The following is a 21,160-nucleotide window of genomic DNA, read 5'->3' as shown; positions in this document are numbered from 1 at the left end:
CGCCAATGCGCAGCGCGACGCCGCCAATGCCCAGCGCGAAGCAGCGCGCGACGCAGCCCATGCCCGGCGCGAGGCAGAGCGCGACCGGCTGCAGGCGGAGCTGATGGACAAACTGGTTGCCATGGCGACACCCCCTCACTCCGCACTGAGCTCCCAGAGGTCGTCAAGACATGGGTCTAGGACACATTCCCCTACCCGACGAAGCGACCCGGGACCCCGCCTACAGGAGGATCCTGTCCACGTCTCCGAACCCCCTCCCCAGCCGGTCCATACGAGACCTAGCAACCGGGGTACAGAACCGAACCACGCCGAGAGACTGAACAAAAGACTCCAGGTCCTAGCAGAGGAAGAGGAGGAGGAGGAAGAGGAGTGTCAAGCCGACCAGCAGCAACGTGCTCTGGCCCAGGAGGCCCAGTACAGCCCCGACCAGCAGCAACGTACTCAGGACCAGGAGGTCCAGTACAGCCCAGAAGTCAGCCCCGAGGCCCTGCGCTACAAACCCCCGACTCAACTCACGGGTGAGTTTGACGCACCGCCAGCCCCGAGGAACAGCACCTGGGTACCCGACCTTCGGTACCCACCAAGTACCAGCCCAAGACGACACGCCAGAGGAGACTCGCCTAGGAGGCCTCTCCCCCAACGCTCACCGATGTACCAGTCATCCATGACATCATACATTGGCACACCGACGATTCCAGACTTCATCCATGAGAATCGAGCACAGTACACGGAGCTCCGGATGTGCTTAGAGACAATGCTGGTGGATGTCGCTGATGAACGCCACAAGTATGCAATATTACTCCAGCACCTGAAAGTGCCCCGAGCGCACAATATAGCGCTGGCCTATGCCACCTCTTCGACACCATACACAGCGGCCCTAGCAGCGCTGGACCAGAGATATGGACGTATATGGGATTACGTAATAGAAGAGATAAGGCATATTGACCGCTTACCCCCAGCCACAGACAATCGCTCACTAGACGACCTGTCAATCAAAGTGCAGTCCCTGGTGGGGATGCTGGGAGCGCAACGGGAGAAGGGCAGGTATGAGCTATACGCCAACTCTAACGTTGAGAGGATTTTGGAGAAGCTGCCACCCGCAAGACAGGAGCGCTTTCGGCGGCAGAGGGACTACCGCGACCCCGACGGCCCCGAGCCATCCCTCCTTGATCTGGCCGACTTCCTGGCGAGAGAGGTCAGCAGCTTACGACTGGACACCTTCGGGCGGAGCACGCCAAGCTCCAGAGAGGGACCCAGGAGAATAAATGATGGAAGAAGATCGGTGACTGTCATGCACCAATCAGAGTCAGTACCGCAGCACTCCAACCACAACACCCCCTCGACGAAAGAGGACCAGTGGAAGATTGAGTGCCAGTACTGTGAGGGAGAACATCGGCTCCATCAGTGCGAAGATTTCAAGAAGCTGACCACGGATGATGTGAGCCAGTGGGTCAAGGACCACCGCCGCTGCTTCCGCTGCGCGCGCAGCCACCTAGCAGCTGAGTGCCACCTGAAGAAAAAGTGCAGCAGGTGCGGTGGCACCCACCTGGAGGTCCTGCACGACATCAACAAGCGTCACCCAGGACAACAGAGTGGGCCCGTCGCGGTAATGTACCATGCCGAGGCGGTGGCACCAGAACCAAAGTTCCACCAGACCGCTCCCTTCTGTCCCGACTGCTACGGCAGACACTGGCGGACAAGGTGCGACTCGTACCATATAGAGTCTACGTCACCACCCGAGACAGGAGTGCTCCACATTGACCAGCACAGCGAGACCCCCCGAGTGCTCCTCAAAGTGGTCAGAGTGCTCCTGAGCCACGGGGACAAAGTCATGGACACTTACGCCGTCCTTGATGACGGGTCAGAGAAGACCCTTCTGCTCGCGTCCGCTGCGGCCCAGCTGGGACTGCGGGGGAGCGAGAACCAAATGACGATTCGGACAATAAGAAGAGATTTAAAGACGATAAAGGGCGAGAATGTCTCCTTCACTATCGCAGCAAGCGGGCAGCCAGAGCGACGGTACAAGATCACAAATGCTTTCACCAGCCAAGAAATAGGACTATCGCAGTACACCTACCCTGTCACCAAGTTGATGGATAAATATGTGCACCTGCGTCAATTACCTATCCCGCTCATACACGGCGCAACCCCGACCCTGTTGATAGGCTCCGACCATGCAGAACTCATAGTCCCGATTGACCGGGTCCATACAGGCCCCCGAGGCTGTCCTGCAGCAGTCGAGACCCGCCTAGGATGGACATTGCAAGGCCCCCTCGCTAAATCTCTCAACCGAACAGCAGCCACTAGCTGCCTACACACAGAAGAAGACACCGGCCTCTCCCCCGTACAGCAGAGGCTATTGACATTAAGCGAGAGGCCCGTGAGAGAACCGTGGGTACCAGAGGGAGTTCGGAACTCCACCCCCCTCAGCTGCGCTCCAGACGTAGCTGACCTCGAACCCAGCACCCCAAGCGACTCCTTGACGGGGCGGCCGGGACCGGCCCCTCCTCACACGGGGTACAGAGCGAACAAGAGAAAAAGACGGAGAAGGAGAAAGCACAGCCAAGCACAGATCAAAGCAGTCTCAGGCCCGCTTCCTCCTAAGCCCCCCTTCATCCCGTCCAGCCGTCATGACCATAGACCAGTCACCACCCCGAGCTGCGTGGCCGGCCGGCCGCGTAAGCAAAGTGACCACTGGTGCCGACGGAAGGGTCAGAGTGGCAGAAGTGCTCGGCCAAGGGCGGATCTACAACCGACCCGTGGCGAGGCTGATAGAGTCGCCAAGGCTCCCCCGACTCGCCTAATGACGACCATGACCCCTGACTTTGTGAACTGCCCGACCCCTCACAGACATTGAGTAGTGGACAGTGCGGTTAATCTGTCCCTGCTTAGCTAATTAGGTGGGACTAATTAGGGGGCGGCTGTTACAAAGGGTCAGATTAAACCGAATATATATATTTATTGCCTGAGATCCCATGTATAATATTTGCATATCGTTTGATATCACCTGTATATTCCTTGTACAATATGCACTGAATATCCCTTTAGTCTAGCAGGACAGACCATAATATTCGTTCTCCTATTGGAAGCGATCCCCTGGCGCCAGGTACCGAGTAAAGCCTTACCCCCTCGAGCTGACTTGAAAGCTACCGCCAGGACTTGCCCAAACATGCCCGCTTTCGCCCACGGCTACGAGACCGAGAGGCGACAGAAATGAGATAGGCACTATTTGTCCGCCGTGGATATAAATATGGCGCAAGAATACAGAACCCCGCTTGCAGTTCCTTTTCAGTTCGCCTTCAGTTCAGTCTGGTTCAGTTACCAAGTAAAGCCTTACGCACTACGCAACGTGCGGTACAGCAGGGCTCGCATTGCCCCAATATAGTCTCGTGTTATCCTAAATACGTCTGTTTGTCGTATCGTTCTCTATTTTATTAGTAAACCTTCATTACGAGTCAAAGACCACGTGGAGTGAGTAATTGTGCGTCGACATAGAGCACTTATTGCCTGTGCTAATAGTATAGTAACGTCAAGTTCAGCCGTGCATTACCGCACCGGAGGATTTACACCGGAGCAGCAGCACCACGGAGGACTTACACCCCGCCATCAGTGCCACTCTCCGGCAAGGATTATTATTCTTCACTCTTCACTACGCTGCTGGAAGCAGAGAACCGCCTACCCCACTGCTGTGGGATCCACGTGCCCGTGGAGACCATCACTCAAGCCCGTTTCTGTCGTACCAGAGGCTCCACGGCTTCTACCTTCACCTACACGGCGCGCATCCTAGGACCAGGCTGCTTCTCCCCGCTGCTCCAGGGGACATCGCCCCCGTGAACCATTGACTTGCCTAGAGCTTTGCCTCCCTCTGCTGGCTTACAACCGGTAGTACCCCCTATCCCAGAATAACCATAGAGATAATCCTTAATATGCACTATTGATTTACCTGCACATTCTATTTGCCTTATAAGCGCAATCTAAGCAAAGTATATGATGTAACCTAATATCCCTTTTATGTAATAAATATTCGAACCGAGTATTCTGTGTGGAAAACCGTGTTATTGTTGGAGTGTTCTAATCTAATAATACTTATGTACAGTATTGGCCAGAAGTACATAGACGGTAGTGATTAATGATATCAGTACTTGATTAATACAGTCAGGGAATTGTACCCCTCAGTTACAATGATGGTGATGATGATGTTGATGATGATGATAGGATTAAGTGAAGGCTGGTTTGGCTTGGTATGCAGCAGAGTGATATCAACCCGAGGACGTTAATACTAAGGTGGGTTGCCACGGCCAGGCAGTGATGTCAGTCCAAGGTCATAGAGTCGTGCTGTCATCACTCTTAGACTGATTATGTATTTGTAAGTAACTAAGGCCATCCTGATTATCATCTTGAGTTTTGAAAGCTTCAGTAGTAATACTTATCATTGAATAATCAAAGCTTCATACTTCTCCTACAAAGGTTTCAATGCAGAGGGTAAATGAGAGCTGTGTAGTAGAAGGTTCCTATTTTGATGTTGTTATCTGAGAAGAACTGATTCTAAAAATTTATATTGGATCATTATTAGAGATGTCCGATATTATTGGCCTACCGATATTGGCATTACAATTTTATAAAAAAAACCAATTTTAAACATTTTATTTAACCTTTATTTACCTAGGCAAGCAAGTAAGAACAAATTATTATATACAAAAACAGACTGACCAAAAAGCAAAAGCCTTTTATTGTCAAAAGTATGCATAATGGGGGCGCCAGGGTGGCGCACCACGTAACGCACTGTAGTGCAACACGGCCGTCCCGGGTTCGACCTTTGCCGAATGTCTTTGCCCATATCTCTCTCCCATCCTTCCTCTCTGCCGGACTTGTCCAATAAACAAATACAAATCTACCAAAATAATAATAATTAAAAGAAAAAGTATGCATAATGTTGTGTTAATTCCACGACAAGAGATTATTATTGAAATTATTTCGTTTTTTTGGGGGGGGGGGGGATATCCTGCATATATCGGTATCGGTTGATATCGGTATCGGAAATTAAGAGTTGGACAATATCGGTATATCAGATATCGGTAAAAAAGCCAATATCGAACATCCCTAATCATTATTTATAGAAGCTATTTCTGATGATGATGTAGGCACATTTCTGGAGGGGAAAAACAACAACAAGCAGAATAGTGATCTTGACATGGATTATCCTGGCAGCAGTTGAAGCTTGGAAGCATTGGGCTGAGCCCTACAAGTAGCCAAACACATCTGAAATGTAAAGAGGAGAACAGGGTGGTGGTGGAAGAAGATTCAAGATTAAAGAGGTTTATTTGTCACATACATACCAGGGCATACAGAGAAATGCGGGTGGCCATGCCCGCTTTGATTGTGCAATAATACAATAGTAAATAAAATAAGTAGAAGATAATAAAATAGTCATAAAATAGACATTATAAAATAGACATTCTATCCCCAGGCCATCAGGCTGCTAAAAGAGCAATGAATGAACACTACACAACAACAACAACCACCAAACGCACATAGCACACACATCCACACGCACACACTCACTTTAAACAAACACACTGTAGCACCCACTCCACACACTTTATAGCACACACCCACTTTAAACAAACACACTGTAGCACCCACTCCCCACACTTTATATTTATTGATGAAGGATTGCACTACAACTCGTACACCTTACTGTAAATTGTACCTAAATTGTACCTCATCCCATTTCTGCTTTGCACTATATAGTACTGTACATTAGTACACTGCATAGTATTGTATATTATATGGTAACTCAGAACATTGTACATATGTCTATACCGAACACTGTGACCTCATTTTCTTCTTCTAAATTACATGCTATACTATGTTATTTGATACTATCTTGTCTAGCACAGTCTCTGGAGCGTAACAGTAAGAAGCATTTTGTATGAAAGTATTCTGTACTTCTGTATGACAACTATTAAAGAAACTTGAAACTTGAAGACATGTTAAAGTCCTGAGATAAATGCAATACAATGTTAGCTACGAATTAAGGCACTGGGTCCTAGGGCTGGGCGATATGGCCAAAAATGATATCGCTATTTTGCAGCAATTCTTTGTCGTTGCCGCCATCTTTAGTGTTACATCCCCTCACACTCCAGTTCTCAGGCTGCAGCTGGTTTGAAAGCGAAAGTAAACCGGCTTCTCTGCTGGCTGTGGCTCCAGGGGAGTTGAACAGTTCTGGCTCTGCTAGTTTCTTTTCTATCTTTTGGCGCTTTTTTGGTGGACAAACCACAGCACTGTTACGATTCTGGTTCTTGACTACGGTCGGGAACCACCCACCTTCTCTGTCATCTGTCACTTGATTGCTGTCACTTGTTTTTCCCTGTCATTTAGTGCTGTCACTTAGGGGTTGGCTTCTGATTGGCTGTCACAGGGGTGTGTGTGGAATGTTGGTATTTGGTGGCTATGTAACATTCCTTTCCTCTGCTTGTCATTCGTCAGGTCTTCACTATAGGCGTTCGGAGATAACGCGGCCGGTTCCAGTTCTGGACCACCACTAAGCTCCAGTATCTCTTTCCCTTGCCTTGGCATAGTATCCTAGTATTACTATTTGTGTTCTTTACTATTAAAGTCGAACCTGTTCAAGAGTATACCTTCTCCGTCTCTGTGATTGCCTACAACAATTGGAACTCACCTACCTCCATCCTGACACCGCACATGTGCACCGTGACTGGAGACTAGCTCTGCTAGCACACATAGCCTACTGTGTACAGACGGTTTCAAACTGTATTTTAAATTAGAAAGCAAACAAAATAAAAGAGAAAAATAAATCTCAATTTGGTCAGTATTGTCATTTGGACAAGCAAAGCCATTACTTTAAGTTGCAGGCAAGAAAGACAAGTCTGTCTACTGTCTCTGGTTTTAAAACTGCCCTGTTGCAGGCCAGGAAAAAAATTAAATAAAAAAAATCGTATTTTTTTTTCAGTTTTTTTCTTCTCGATATCGATTATTAAAATATATCGCGATAATTATCATTATCGTTATATCGCCCAGCCCTACTGGGTCCTATGTACTTAAGCATTACATCATGCGCAGGAGTGTGTTATAGGAATTAGATCATGCCTAGGGGTGGTTGTTAGACCCCCCTAGGCATGATCTAATTCCTATAACACACGACTACAAGTGATGTAATGTATTTTATACAATGGCCGAATTCACCCAACCTTATTGCTATAGAATAAACACAGTAATTGAAGCATAATGGAGATTTATTCACAAAACCATCCGCAGAAAAAGTGGGTAAAAAAAAAGAAAAAGTTGCCTCTGTGTCTAGAAGCAGAGGGAGGTGCGGTGCTTCAAAGCATGCCAACAAACTTCATATAAATCCTGCGATGTATTATTGTTTTGACAATGGGTCATGACAAACCAATTACATAATCCAACATTGTGTAAACAACTAACATATTCCAGTTAACTGTATCTTTTTTTAATTATTCGTTACGAATATATCCATACTTCCATTGTGTCTGGGACATCCAGTGAAATCGCTTCGTGCAACAGTGTCCTTTTGCAGAGGGAGGTTGCTACAAAGCATGCCATCTAACTACAAACTTCATATAAAATGACTCTGATAGAGCAACACTCCGTTATGCACAAGTTTACAGACATACATGACATACAGACAGGGCTCTACGCTAACCTTTTTCCCAAGGAGCACATGTGCTCCTAAATGAAAAAATTTAGGAGCACACAAAGAAATTTAGGAGCACACAAAAAAAATTTGGAGCACAGTGAAAATATTTCAAGTAACAGAGTTTTTTTTTTAAATGTATATTTGTACTGTGCGTGCATGTGCAAACGGGAACGGGACACACATCTGTGCAATAGCACATACCACCAAAGTCACTGGCCCACTGTGTGCATGTGTGTGTATATGCGTGTGCAAACGGGAATGGGACACAGACATTTTAACTATTAAGTGATTAATGCCTACTGTGCCTACAACTAGGCATAATAAAAAAGGCAGTGACATTGAACTACTGCTACAAAAGTAACAGTCACTTAACTTTAGCTTTTGCCCCTTTTATGCATACAATGCCTATGTTTTGGCTAGTGTTGTTCTTCTAGAAAAATAATACTTTCAGGGTTGCCTATTGAAATACTGTACACCTCCAGTACAGAAACATTGTTTATGAGTTTGCGTGTCAGGTAGACCATTGATTGACAGTAGATTCTGCCAATTACGTCACACCGCTTGCACCCACCTCTGCTGTTGATAACGCTAGCCACGTTAGCACACACACATACACACATGCACAGTGGGCCAGTGACTTTGGTGTAGGGGTGTAACAATGCATCGCAATGCATCGATCCTAAGGGGAAAATTCAACTGCATCGATTTGAAAATGGTAGAATCGATTATCGCAATTTTAATGTGTACACAGTGTTATGTTATTATCATGTCCGTTACAGCCAACACAACGACATATGCTACTACCTCAACTTAATGATTAACAAAGCAAGGCATTCGTTTTGTTGCATTAACGTTATATTACTATTGCTATCGATAAATCTAGGTGTTCTAAAATATATTGCTATTGGTAAGACTAGAATAAGTTAACTTAATGTCAGGGCCGCCTCAGGGGGTGTGCGAGTAGTGCGGTCGCACAGGGCCTCGCAGGAAGGGGGGCCTCGCAAAAAAAATTATAATAATAATAATAATTTTTATTTTTTTATATTTTTTTTTTGCGAGGCCCCCCTTCCTGCGAGGCCCTTTTTCATCACAGACCTAAAATCTAGTTTTGCTTACATGCTTATATATTTCACATTAGACGTTTGTAGAATAGTGTTCCGGTTTCTGCGGCTCTGCTGCTCTGCAGATAGACACGTTTGTAGAATAGTGTTCCGGGCTCTTCCCGGATCCACGAGGGAAGGGGCTACAGTCAGCCAGGTACAGGATCTATTCAGCGCTATCCAGAGGAGCGGGTGGATGTCTTTTGAAAAGCAGCATGGAGCAGAAGAAATAACACCGTGTGCCATAAGCTTGTTATCAATACCAAGTATGATGGTTATGCCAACTTTGCCAAGACGAAGAGGATGTTCGGCAGATGGACTGAAGATGAAAGTTGTTGCATGTTAGAACCTTCAGTCAGGCTATAGCTATGTCGGCTAGACAGTAGCAATTAGCTAAAGGCAGGGACGCGTAACTAGCGTTAGCTAACGCTAGCTAGCGTTAGCTAACGCTAGCTAGCCCTACGCTAGTTACCGTCCCTGCCTTTAGCTAATTGCTAAGTTATCGAGTGCTAACGTGTGGCAGATAAACTAGGACTCCCAAGGGACTGGTACTTTTCATCTCCACGGAAAATGCGTCGATGTCGTCTCCTTCCAACTTTGCCATTGATTCTGCGTTAGGGTGAGTTTTTCATGCAACCTATTCTATTCCCGCCGTTGAGCTCTCTCTCTCTCTCTCTCTCTCTCTCTCTCTCTAAAACTAACACACACACATACATACTCTCTCTCTAACACACACACAGACATGCTCTCTCTCTCTAACACACAAACACACATGCTCTCTCTCTCTCTCTCTCTCTTTCTAACACACACAGACATGCTCTATATCTCTCTCTAACACACAAAATGACATGCTCTCTCTCTCTATCTTTCTCTCTCTTTCTAACACACACACATATACATGCTTTCTCTCTAACACACACACACAAACAGACATGCTCTCTCTCTATCTCTCTCTTTCTAACACACACAGACATGCTCTATCTATCTCTCTCTCTTCAATTCAAATGGGCTTTATTTCACATTCTTGTATTTCTCCCAGTAGGTATGGGAGTTTTGAGTTATTGTCCATGTTTTCAAAGTCTCTTTGGGTGTTTGCAATTTGCGGGAAGTATATGTCTTGGTATAGTGGGCAGGTTGTTAAGAAGTGGAGCTCGGTTTCCACCTCATCTTGTGTGCAGTGGGTCTGTCTTCGCTTGGGAGCCAGGTCTGCCTATGGCTAGGCTGTGCTCGCTGAGTCTGTACCTAGTCAAGGATCTTCTTAGTATTGGGTCAGTCACAGTGCTCAGGTATTCTGCCACTGTGTACTCTCTGTTTAGGGCCAAATAGCATTTAAATTTGCTCTGGTTTTGGGTTGTTTCTTTCCAATGTGTCTCTCTCTCTCTCTCTCTCTCTCTCTGGCCTTGCTCTGGTGGAGGGTCAGGGGCATTGCCGGGTCTGTGCAGCGATAACACTGTATATTGACTGTAGAACGGGAGCTCTCTCTCGCTCTCTCTCTTCCTATATGTTGACTGTATCATGCCCAGCCTCGGCCAGCGCTATTATTTAAGAATATGTTGACTGTATGAAAAAAAAATGATATTATTTATTTATTTTATTTTATTTTACCTTTTAGGGGGGGGGGGGGGGGGGGCTCACGTTTAAATCTCGCACAGGGCCTCGCATTTCTCCCAGGCGGCCCTGCTTAATGTTACTGTCTCTGAAACTCGCATAGCGCAATGGCGGACTTTCCGGAAGTAAAAAAGCAAATGAAAGCTTCCGATTGGTCATTTCCTTTATTTCCCTTGAAACCAGTCACGTCACTCTACTGTGATTGGACCGTTGGCTTGAGTGCAATGTGGGACATGTAGTTTTTGAACGATTAGCATCGGAGAGAAAAAAACCACGACTGAGGTTGTAATCTTCACTCGCACACTGTGCGAGTAATTGATTTTTCCGGTTCGCACACACATATTTCTAGGGGCAAATGCGAGTAATATGGTCGCACTGTAGAGCCCTGACAGATAGACAGTACTGCTACATCCAGGGGTGCAGTGCTGGGCATATGCGGTCAAACGACGTTTGGGCTTCGTCACTGAGGCCGAAGTGCGAGCATCCTATTATTATGCAAAGTCTAGGTGGTAAGTGTAGAATGATCGTCTGGAGGCTATGACTTGGTGCAAGCTCGTTTATTGACAACTTCAGTATGTAGTAACAGACAGACTCCTTCACGTTCCGTGTAACAATATATATCCCTCCAGATCAATGCGCATGCCTTAGAACTACCCCTATCTCTACTACTATCTCTTATATACTTCCGTATATGACAGTAAGTGCCGGCGCGACGACACAACAATTTTGATTTGATTTGACAATTGCAGCAACACCCGTTTTGGAAAACATCGTTATTACAAAACATTTAGAAGGGAAGGAAGGAGACGTGTTTAAGGTCTGGTCGGGACCTTCCTACCTTGAGCGCAGGCCAAGCGAACTGCAGTCTGGCTAACGGGGCACCGACAGTAAACACAGCATTCCTGTGTCGGCGACGAGGGTAGCGTCGCGCCACCCAGCCGCTACGGTTCTCCATGTTGACGCAGTCCTCGCCGGCCGGGCTCACGGTAGGTTCGACTAACATCCTCTGTCAAAGATGACGTCGTAGTCAGAGTGTTTAAGGCATGTTATAGTCACAGAACGTTCAACAGTGTAGCATTAAGCTAACAGCCGATCGGCTGATAGCAACAAGCTAACGCATACCAGCCTGGTAAACACAGCGAGCTAACGCCGCAGCTAACAGCTGCGCAGCTAACAGCTGACTGGCTACACAGTAGCTCCACAACTAGCACGCAAAGCTAACCAGCCATCACCTGAACTGCATACAATGACATAACAAGCCACACTTCAGACAGGCCGCTGTCCCAATCCCTTCCCTAACAGGGAAAAGAAAAAGAAATGTCAGAACACAGTTGTCAACGGTGATCCAGACACACACGGGGCCCTTTGAGCATGGAACTTCCGATAAAGAAGATCTTATGCCCACATTTCCTCGTTAGGGTAAACTTTCATTTGTATATGAAAGATGGGGCCTACACGGGACAGAGCAGCATCCGCTCTAGAATCCTGGGATCACCAGAACCTAGCGCGGGCCACTAGATTTAGCCATCATGGGCGTCAGGCCAAGATCCTCCGACCGCCGTTTTAAGCCGAGCAGAGGACCCTAGCCTGGGGTCGGCGTTTGGTAAATTGTTAGCTAACCCCCATAGCATCAACAACAACCAGAGCTCGCAAGCAAAACAGTACATACCCAACCTGGAAACCACCGCTTCTCACAACAGTCGGTGCGTCCTACAGTCCAGCTGTGTTGCTGGAGGGTTTTTACCCCATCCAGCCGCAGCAAGGAGGATTGTAGTTGGGAAGCATGTCAGCGGCGTGAGCTCCTAATACGAAAAAACCGGTGGAGGTGTAGAATGATCATCATCTTCCAGACACTCCAGTGACGAAGACAATATCGCCGTATTTTCTCGAAAATAGTGAGAGAGAAAATAAAGATATGATGTCAACGTATCTTCCCGTTCTTTAGTTTTCCAACTTTCTTCTACTAACAACCTCGTCAAGTGGGGATCTACCGAAGGCACTTCCTTGTGGTGAAAGTGAAGAAGGAGGCGAGTAGGTGGCCACACACCTGCTTATGAAGGTAAGCGGAAGGGGGTGTGGTCAGACGGATGTTGGGAGGTAAAGGTACATGGTGGAATTTTTTATTCAGTGCTCGTGCACGAAGTGAAGTACAGTGCAGAACAGGTGCTGAGCAATCCATTAACGTCATAGAACTGCGTCTGCATTTGATCTCGTCTTGTCGATGGTGTAAAATGAATTAGGTATATTGTTAGTAAGTTAGCCATGTAATAAGCAGGACAATGTATAGCCTATACTCGGTCATTGTCGCAAAATAATTGACCTTCACTACGTTTAGAACACCTCGGCGAGGCACCTCGGTATTCTAAACTCTGTGTCGGTCAATTATTTTGCGACAATGACCTCGTAGCTATACATTATCCCTTACTTGAAAATGGGGGACCCTGATGTAAACAAGACAAAATTATTTCTCTGGTCTGCATCCCCTTAACAATTGTGTGTATTGAGCTGTACTGTATTGTACCCATTCTGCAATCTGTTAATAAAATGTTCAATCAATCAATCAAATCTGAAAAAAAAGATGGAGTGTGTTATACTAAATAACAACCGGCAACTTCGCTGTTTCAGCCAATCAGAATCAAGACATTTGCATGCCATTGTATAAACTACAATATACAGTTTTTACTCTATATCCTTATGCTATACTTGCTATTTATAAACTATACTATACAAGAACCACAACAGTTATTTCCTTAAAGTGACCTTTTTTCCCTTTAAAGTGTTTAAATGTGTGTGCTCATGTGTACTTATGTGTGGAGAGATCAGTGTTCAATGATTTGATGGCCTGGGGGAAGAAGCTGAGCCTTAGTCTCTCTGTTGCCAAGACAGCTTGGATACTGAGAGAGCTGTCAGACGCAGTTCAAATTATGTGGGAAGGAGGAATACGATTGGAGGATGAGAGAAAGGTAAGACATGGTGATTGTCTGTAGTCTTTAAATGAACAAAGCTGAGGGGATTCTCGAACACTCATCAGTTCCTCAAGCTCTTCTCCCCAAAATTACATCACTGACTCCAAGTGTGTTCTGTTACCTTTGCCAAGTCAAGCGTTTAAAGAAATGAAATGAAAAAACAAGAGACAAAACAAATAAGTCTCTCCCACAGAAAGACAGTCATAGTGCAATTGTCTAACCAGAGCCCTGTTCCTCGTACGTGGGTAACTGATAGCTGGATCATTTTCAGGATAACTTGACATAAGTCAGGCTTTTCGGTTCCACAAAGCAAGTTTGGAAAAATCACTATAGCAACACATCCATAAACTTGAACCTGCTCCAGCCTCCAGCTGAAGTTAGCTGGATAAGCTTGACACTCGGCAAAAAATGGCAGCTCCCTTCCTCAGAGATTGATGAAGGAGCAATATTAGTCAGATTAGCGTTTTACGTGGAAAGAGTTCTTCGAGATCGCCAAGATCCGTTATTACATCATGATGACTTCCTATACGAGTGATATCGATTCCGCCGACAAGGAATAATTTATTTACAAGACCTTCTCGAGCCATACATCGCGAATACCACACGCCGCAGCCGAGCATCGACTGTCTCCCAGACTTTTTTGCGAGTGGTACATTTTTGTACACTGTTGGCGATGCTGAGAACATTGGCAAAGCCGCTGCATATGATGCTCAGTTTTTACAGTGTAGGCATATTTTATTCCGCCTGGATCTTTTTTGTATTGTGCGCTGTAGAATTGTCAAAGAATAGAATTGCTTTTGCCCTTTTTCCTTTTTAACTTCATCCTTCATCTTTCAATATCTTATCATTACTGTATGATATAAGTGTGTATTAAAAGACGGAGCTGTTAATGCGTATGAAGGTTTGTGTCCACGGGCAAGCTATATTCACACATTTCTCGGGATTGGATTTTCAGATCAGAAATTCTCCTGATACCGCTACCCTATTTCAGCCTGGTATGGGGCTGATCGTCCCCTAGACATACTCCTCTAAGTACCGTCACCTCCATCTTTGGCCCACTCCATCTATTTGTTTGTGAGACATCATCTTAACACATTGGGTGCCACGCCCCTTCCAGGAAGTGCATAGGCCTTGCCACTATTAACCCCATGTAAGCGCTCACCTTGTTTGTAGAGCTAAACCTATATTTTATATTATAGCTATGGATCTAATAACGCTGTTGATTGTCAGTGGGTTTCTTCCGGTAAAAAAAAAAAAACAGATAATTTTTTCATCTATACATTTCCGTTTTATACCGTGGTGAATATGAGTATAGTTGTAGAGTGATCCTGTGTAATCCCAGGGAACTCCGTCAAACAGCCCTTTAGTGAAATCCACGTATCACGTTGCCCTTTTTCGCCTGATTATCGAATCATCCTGAAATCAACGCTAGATTATCGGTATTATGTTTTCTCGCGCATGCACGAAAGGGGACGGGGGAAAACCGGCCCTCCGTGCGTCTATCGCAGCCAACGGCACGCACACACACACACACACAGAGGCTGCAATCGCGGTTTTTCGGATCAACGCAAGATTGGTAATATATAGTCCTTACCTTGTCTCTGATGTACTGCAAAAAGAATAATCCAATTATCTGATCGCTATTCCAAATATTCATTGCGATCGTTTGTCCGACTTTATCCAGCATTGCACATGAACGGGCGGGCGGATGAACTCGTCGAGGCAACCGTGGTGACCGCTTGTCTTGCCGGAGTGTTTAGAACCCGCCCCCACGCCGCAGCTCGGCCGAGAAAACAAACCACATCATTTCAAATGGAGTGCAATAGCGGCCGCAAGGCGTTAGACGGCGGTATTGGCCGTCTGCGATCTCAGACACATTCAGGACAGCATGCACAAGGTGCCCCGATGGGTTATGAATGGCAATAGCGATTAAAAGAAATAACGAAACAGAAACGTAGATCTACGTTTCCAGCACTCAACGGTCGGGCCACAGAAACGTAGATCTACGTGAACGGCACAGAAAGTGTTAATGATCTCACCCTCAAAGCTGTGAGCTGTCCTGAAATCATTGAATGTGGTGAGTGATGTTTCCACTGAGTGCTCCTTCCATCCTCTGTAAAGCTTAATGGACTGTAGCTGATTGCCCCTTTAATCAGAATCCTCTATCTCACACCACATATCAGGGGACAAGGCAAGCCAGCAAAAACACAATGCTTTCCCCAAATGAATCAAGTTGACCAGTCTCAAGCCCGCCCTCTTTTCTTGAAAGGGCGGCAGGGCTTGAGATAGGTAAATTGCCCACCTTTCTCTCCCTCCAGCATGTGTGTGTGTGTGTCTACCTAGCATCATTGAGCCAGAAACAACCGTTTGATACTGTGGATAATGTGGATTGTATGGTATTTTGTATGGAGGGGTGGGGGTCGGGGGAGGACATTTTCACAGCGCTTAAGGTCATTGTTTACAATCATTGTTCCAAATCATTTCAGCCACTCAAAATCACTAGCCAGAGCACATTTCAAACGCAAAATCATTACGATAAACAGTAATTATACATTGTTTATCATGCATTGTGAATTTTGATCAATTTGGAAACATAAAAACCTAAATCTTCACATCATCATCATCACAAAATCTAATTTCAGTTAAGAAATCAAGCTCATCACACCAAACCTCTTCCCACCTGCAGGGCCCTCATCAGCTGAAGGCCAGCTCCTCCTCCCACAGCCCCCTGCAGGCCCTCATCAGCTGAAGGCCAGCTCCTCCTCCCACAGCCCCCTGCAGGCCCTCATCAGCTGAAGGCCAGCTCCTCCTCCCACCTGCAGGCCCTCATCAGCTGAAGGCCAGCTCCTCCTCCCACAGCCCCCTGCAGGGCCCTCACTGAAGGCCAGCTCCTCCTCCCACCTGCATGCTCCTCATCAGCTGAAGGCCAGCTCCTCCTCCCACAGCCCCCTGCAGGGCCCTCATCAGCTTGCCTCCAGCTCCTCCTCCCACAGCCCCCTCATCAGCTCTGGGTGTCCAGGGGCCCAATCAGCCCGAGGAGGTAACAAGCAGCGCTGATTAAAAAGCAGAGTCCTGAGCTCTAACGCCCCCCCCCCCCCCCAACCCCTAAACTTAACGCCCCCCCGGCTTGATTTAAAAGAAGACGCAGGGTAGACACTTGCCTTGTCATTAAAACAAACAAACGGTTGCCTGAGTAACAAGGAGATGCTTTGTTCCCGGTTCGCTCGCCCTGGGCTTCTTCCGCGCTCATTACGGCGGAGCTGATCAAGCAGAAGGAGGAGAACTCAGGTGTTGGAATACAGAGAGCGGGGCGAATGGTTAATTAATTGTGGAGAATACGCATGCTAATTGGTGACAGTAGCAAGCTTGTCGCTATAGATTTATGAGCGCCCTTGTCTGCGAGATATCTTTTTTATTAGTTACGGAAGGTGTCACCTTTCTTGGAATTCTCAGAATGAAAGTGCATACATAGGCCTATACAAGATAACTGATATTACAATAACCTCATATTCAATATGCGTGGTAGTCAATCCCAGAAGAACGCCTCTATCCGTGGGCTCTCTATTGAACTGCTTTGAAGAGTCATTACTTGCAAAATGGCATGGAGTTAATTTACAAAAGCATGCTGACACAGGCAGAATTCAGCGCCCTGGCGATCCATCACCTTGTCAGAAAGACAAGAACACACATGCACACACAAACCAACGCATGTGTGTACATACTACATACACATTTCTACACACAGACACTCAGAACACTGGGAAGACTCCTAGCAACACAATTATAGTACACTGGGTATACTCACTCACTCACTCACTCACTCACTCACTCACTCACTCACTCACTCACTCACTCACTCACTCACTCACTCACTCACTCACTCACTCACTCACAACTTGACGTCCGGCCAAGGGGGGGGGGGGCAAGAAAACAGTCCGTCCACCCTGGGTATGTGAACAAGATTTTGGATCCTGATGTAAACAAGATGAACCCTGATGTAAACAGGATTTTGGATCCTGATGTGAACAAGATTTTGGGCCCAGGCCTGGCAACTCGGCTATGCAGGGCCACCAACAGGCATTGTATCTGAAACCCCATGAAACTGACCTCACACCAGCCAGCTGATGTAGCTTAAATCAAAACAGGCGTCTCTATGCTGAAGTACTGTATATCATGGACTATGTTGGTGGTAATGCATTACAAAGTACAACGTTACTGTAATCACTTGCGGTCTGGGAACCTTGCATGTGATAAGGCCCCACTCCATATAATATAATATGAAACAACCTCAAATAGACACTTCAGTCAAACTAGCAACGTGATCAGCCACAACTGTTGGGCGCAACCTATCCTTTAAAGGAACACGTCAACAACAGTATGGTCAAATGTGCTTACCATCTTCTCCAGAGTCAAACAAGAAGATAGATACCAATTTCCTCACTGTGCATTCAGTAGAAAGCTTTCCGGCTGCAAGCTAGCCTACAAATTAGTACATTAGTACATAAGTATACAGCAAAAGTGGCTATAGAAGGGGACATGGGTTGGGACTCATGCTTGGTCAAACAAAAATGTGAAATGGTTAGGTTATGGAACCGCCTGGTCCAGCTACCAAATGACAGGGTGACTAAAATTAAAGATATTTAACTGGGACAGAGCACACGGTCATCCCTGGTCAAGAGAGATGTCCATGATTTTTTCTTCTGCTGACTTAAGTATGATTTTTATGAACAATCTGCAGTGTAAGGTTCACATAATTAAAACAAAATGATCAACAATCCATCAGGATAAGTGGAAGGTGGAAATATGGAAAAAACCTAAGCTTAGAAAATATGTTGAAATTAAAGATGAGTATTTTACTGAACCTTATTTAATGTTAAACTTAAAGAGAAGACGGAGGTCTCTGTGTGCCCAGTTGAGGTATGGCCCCCTGCCATTGGCTGTGGAAGTGGGTAGATTCCAAGGTAAACCTGAGGAGGAGCGGTTGTGTGTTATCTGTGATCTGGGAGTGGTGGAGGATGAATTTCATTTAGTTTTTTATTGCCCCTTGTACACCGATTTGAGGAGGGCTTTATTTGAGAAAATTCTATTTGTAAATCCGGATTTGTTTTGGCAGTCTGAGAGTTGTATGTTGAGTTGTTTTTTTGTGGAGATTTTCAGTTTTGCAAGATTTTTGGAGAAAGCATGGCACTTTCTTTTTTTACATACATTGTTTACAGCTTGTTATAATACGTTTTCTTTTGTTTTATTTTTTTGTGGCCATCTTGGTCTATAACTTACTGTCAAGTATACTATTATCAGTGTTGGGCAAGTTACTTTAAAAAAGTAACTAGTTACAGTTACTAGTTACTTCTTCCAAAAAGTAACTAAATTACTTACTCAGTTACAAATTATAAAAGTAACTAGTTACTTCAGAAAGTAACTATTGCGTTACTTTCAAGTTATTTTTTTTACATAAACAACATACACAAATCTAAACTATTTTAATGTTGCTGTGGGACAAAGTGAGACTAGCCTCCAATCAAATGCCATGTAGGCTATGTAGATATTATAATTACTATGTTTATATAGTGGATCATACAAATACAAACAGAATAGATGTTTTGGAACTTTTGATATGTATTGCCCCTCAACAGGCCACAACTGGGCAACATTAAATTATGCTTGTTAAGCACTATACCAAAAATAAATAACAAATATATACTGATTGATTGAACATTTTAATTAACAGATTTCAGAATGGGTACAATACAGTACGGCTCAATACACACAATTGTTAAGGGGATGCAGACCAGAGAAAGAGTTTCGTCTTGTTTACATCAGGGTCCCCCATTTTCAATTCATGACATTTATGACGAAAGTCTTTCTCTGGTCTGCATCCCCTTAACAATTGTATGTATTGAGCTGTACTGTACTGTACCTAGGGCTGGGCGATATGACCAAAAACGTTATCGCGATAAAATTATTAAATTATTTTCATATAACTCGATATCGATAATTATCGTCGATATAATGTCTGTCAAGTTTAATTAACTTATTATGCCCGGCGCCGATACGCGGGCTGACTTGTTTTGCTGCTGTGAATGTCTCGAGAGTCGAATTGATGTCGTCATCAGTCCGCGCACGTTAGCAGAGCGGAGTATCTCAAGCGGAGTATCTCATGACTCAAAAATGACCCTAAAATACTCTGTTCCGCCCAATTCATTGCAATGACGTCCACCGTATACCCCACACTACTATAACAGTTACCCTCAGAATTCAAAACACACACCAACTCGGCAGGTAACCTGTGAAATAGCGGCGTGCAAGCTAATTAGCCATAGCCAGCCCCGTTTCCAAGCGGAGTATTTCATGACAATGTACTAAAAAATGACCCTAAAATACTCTGTTCCACCCAATTCATTGCAACGACGTCCACCGTATACCCCACACTACTATAACAGTTACCCTCAGAATTCAAAACACACACCAACTCGGCAGGTAACCTGTGAAATAGCGGCGTGCAAGCTAATTAGCCATAGCCAGCCTCGTTTCCAAGCGGAGTATTTCATGACAATGTACTAAAAAATGACCCTAAAATACTCTGTTCCGCCCAATTCATTGCAACGACGTCCACCGTATACCCCACACTACTATAACAGTTACCATCAGAATTCAAAACACACACCAACTCGGCAGGTAACCTGTGAAATAGCGGCGTGCAAGCTAATTAGCCATAGCCAGCCTTGTTTACCGAGTCCTACCTCCTTCCGGGTCTCCTTCCTCTATCGGCCATCTCCTTCACCGATTGGTTGTTAGTGCGTGTGCTCATATCCAAGCTTGGAAAATCGATATATCGAAACTTTGCGACCACGTTTCATGTTTATTTCGAGGAAATAATTTATCGCGATAGTTATCGTTATCGTTTTATCGCCCAGCCCTAACTGTACCCATTCTGCAATCTGTTAATAAACTTTTCAATCAATCAATCAATCAATGACATACACAACATACAGATATAAGAATCTAATCGAATCATAACTAATCTAATCATGACATTTAAGACATGCATGACATACAGAGATATATATATATCTGAGCACCTGAAGCCTGTGCTATTAAACCAGGAAGTGCAGCACTGTTGATAAGGCTGTCAGCACTGCAGTAGAGCCACTCAGTGCCCTGCGCTGCAAAGAGTGAACACAAAACGCTCATGGACCCGCGGTCTCATGTTGACTGAGTCGCTTGTGTTGTTCGTTGGATTCGTTTTTGAGCTCAAAACGTACACTACACGGACCGCGGTCTCACGCTGACTGATCAGTGATCACTTGTCTTGTCGCGCTGTGTGTCAGACTCTGGATGCTTTAGACACCCGCCCACCTCCACCTCTGATTGGCTTACCATGACATTGTATAGACCACTACACTTCCGCGTTACATTGAAATCAAGGAGGAGATTGCGGGGGGGTCAAATGAATGGATGTGGACGAGAGCCGTGATGGAAGTGGTTGCCGATACGGCTGTGGGGGTGCTAGAGACATGATCGAATAGACGTTTATGCGCCTCGCTCTCCTGAACACGGCGTGACCCATAACTAATCGATCAGAACTAAATCGGCAGAGAAAAAGCCCATTTTAAAGCACCTATTCCGCTTGGACATGCGCAGAGTGCCCATGGAGTCTGGACGACGCGGGATGACGCTCGAATGAATGTGGACCGTTCTATCAGAGGGGGGAGCTTCGGTGGCCAGCCGAACAGGATAATGAAAAAATGATCCCACTAAATGGCCAGACGTGTCTTATGGCGACATCTACAATTACCTCATTGAGT

The 21,160-nt window shown here is 45.6% G+C and overlaps 1 protein-coding gene and 1 pseudogene across 2 annotated transcripts in view; one reads left to right on the top strand and one right to left on the bottom strand.

Annotated features, from left to right (window-relative positions):
* Positions 1-16,104, top strand: part of LOC311239845 — a 48,990-nt pseudogene extending 32,886 nt beyond the window's left edge. Inside the window, exon 5 of the transcript in view lies at positions 16,042-16,104. The product of the transcript in view is annotated as an uncharacterized misc_RNA (transcript). The remainder of the gene's footprint in view (positions 1-16,041) is intronic.
* pitpnc1a (phosphatidylinositol transfer protein cytoplasmic 1a) overlaps positions 1-21,160 on the bottom strand; it is a gene marked incomplete at both ends in the record, with an annotated part of 359,160 nt that overhangs the window by 296,770 nt on the left and 41,230 nt on the right. The gene's annotated exons all lie outside the window — the stretch shown is intronic.

Source organism: Notolepis coatsorum (assembly GCF_963971535.1).
Source record: "Notolepis coatsorum genome assembly, chromosome: 14".
NCBI classification, from domain to species: Eukaryota; Metazoa; Chordata; class Actinopteri; order Aulopiformes; family Paralepididae; genus Notolepis; species Notolepis coatsorum.
The sequence above is the reverse complement of the archived record's forward strand: the minus strand, read 5'-3'. Positions and strand labels throughout refer to the sequence as shown.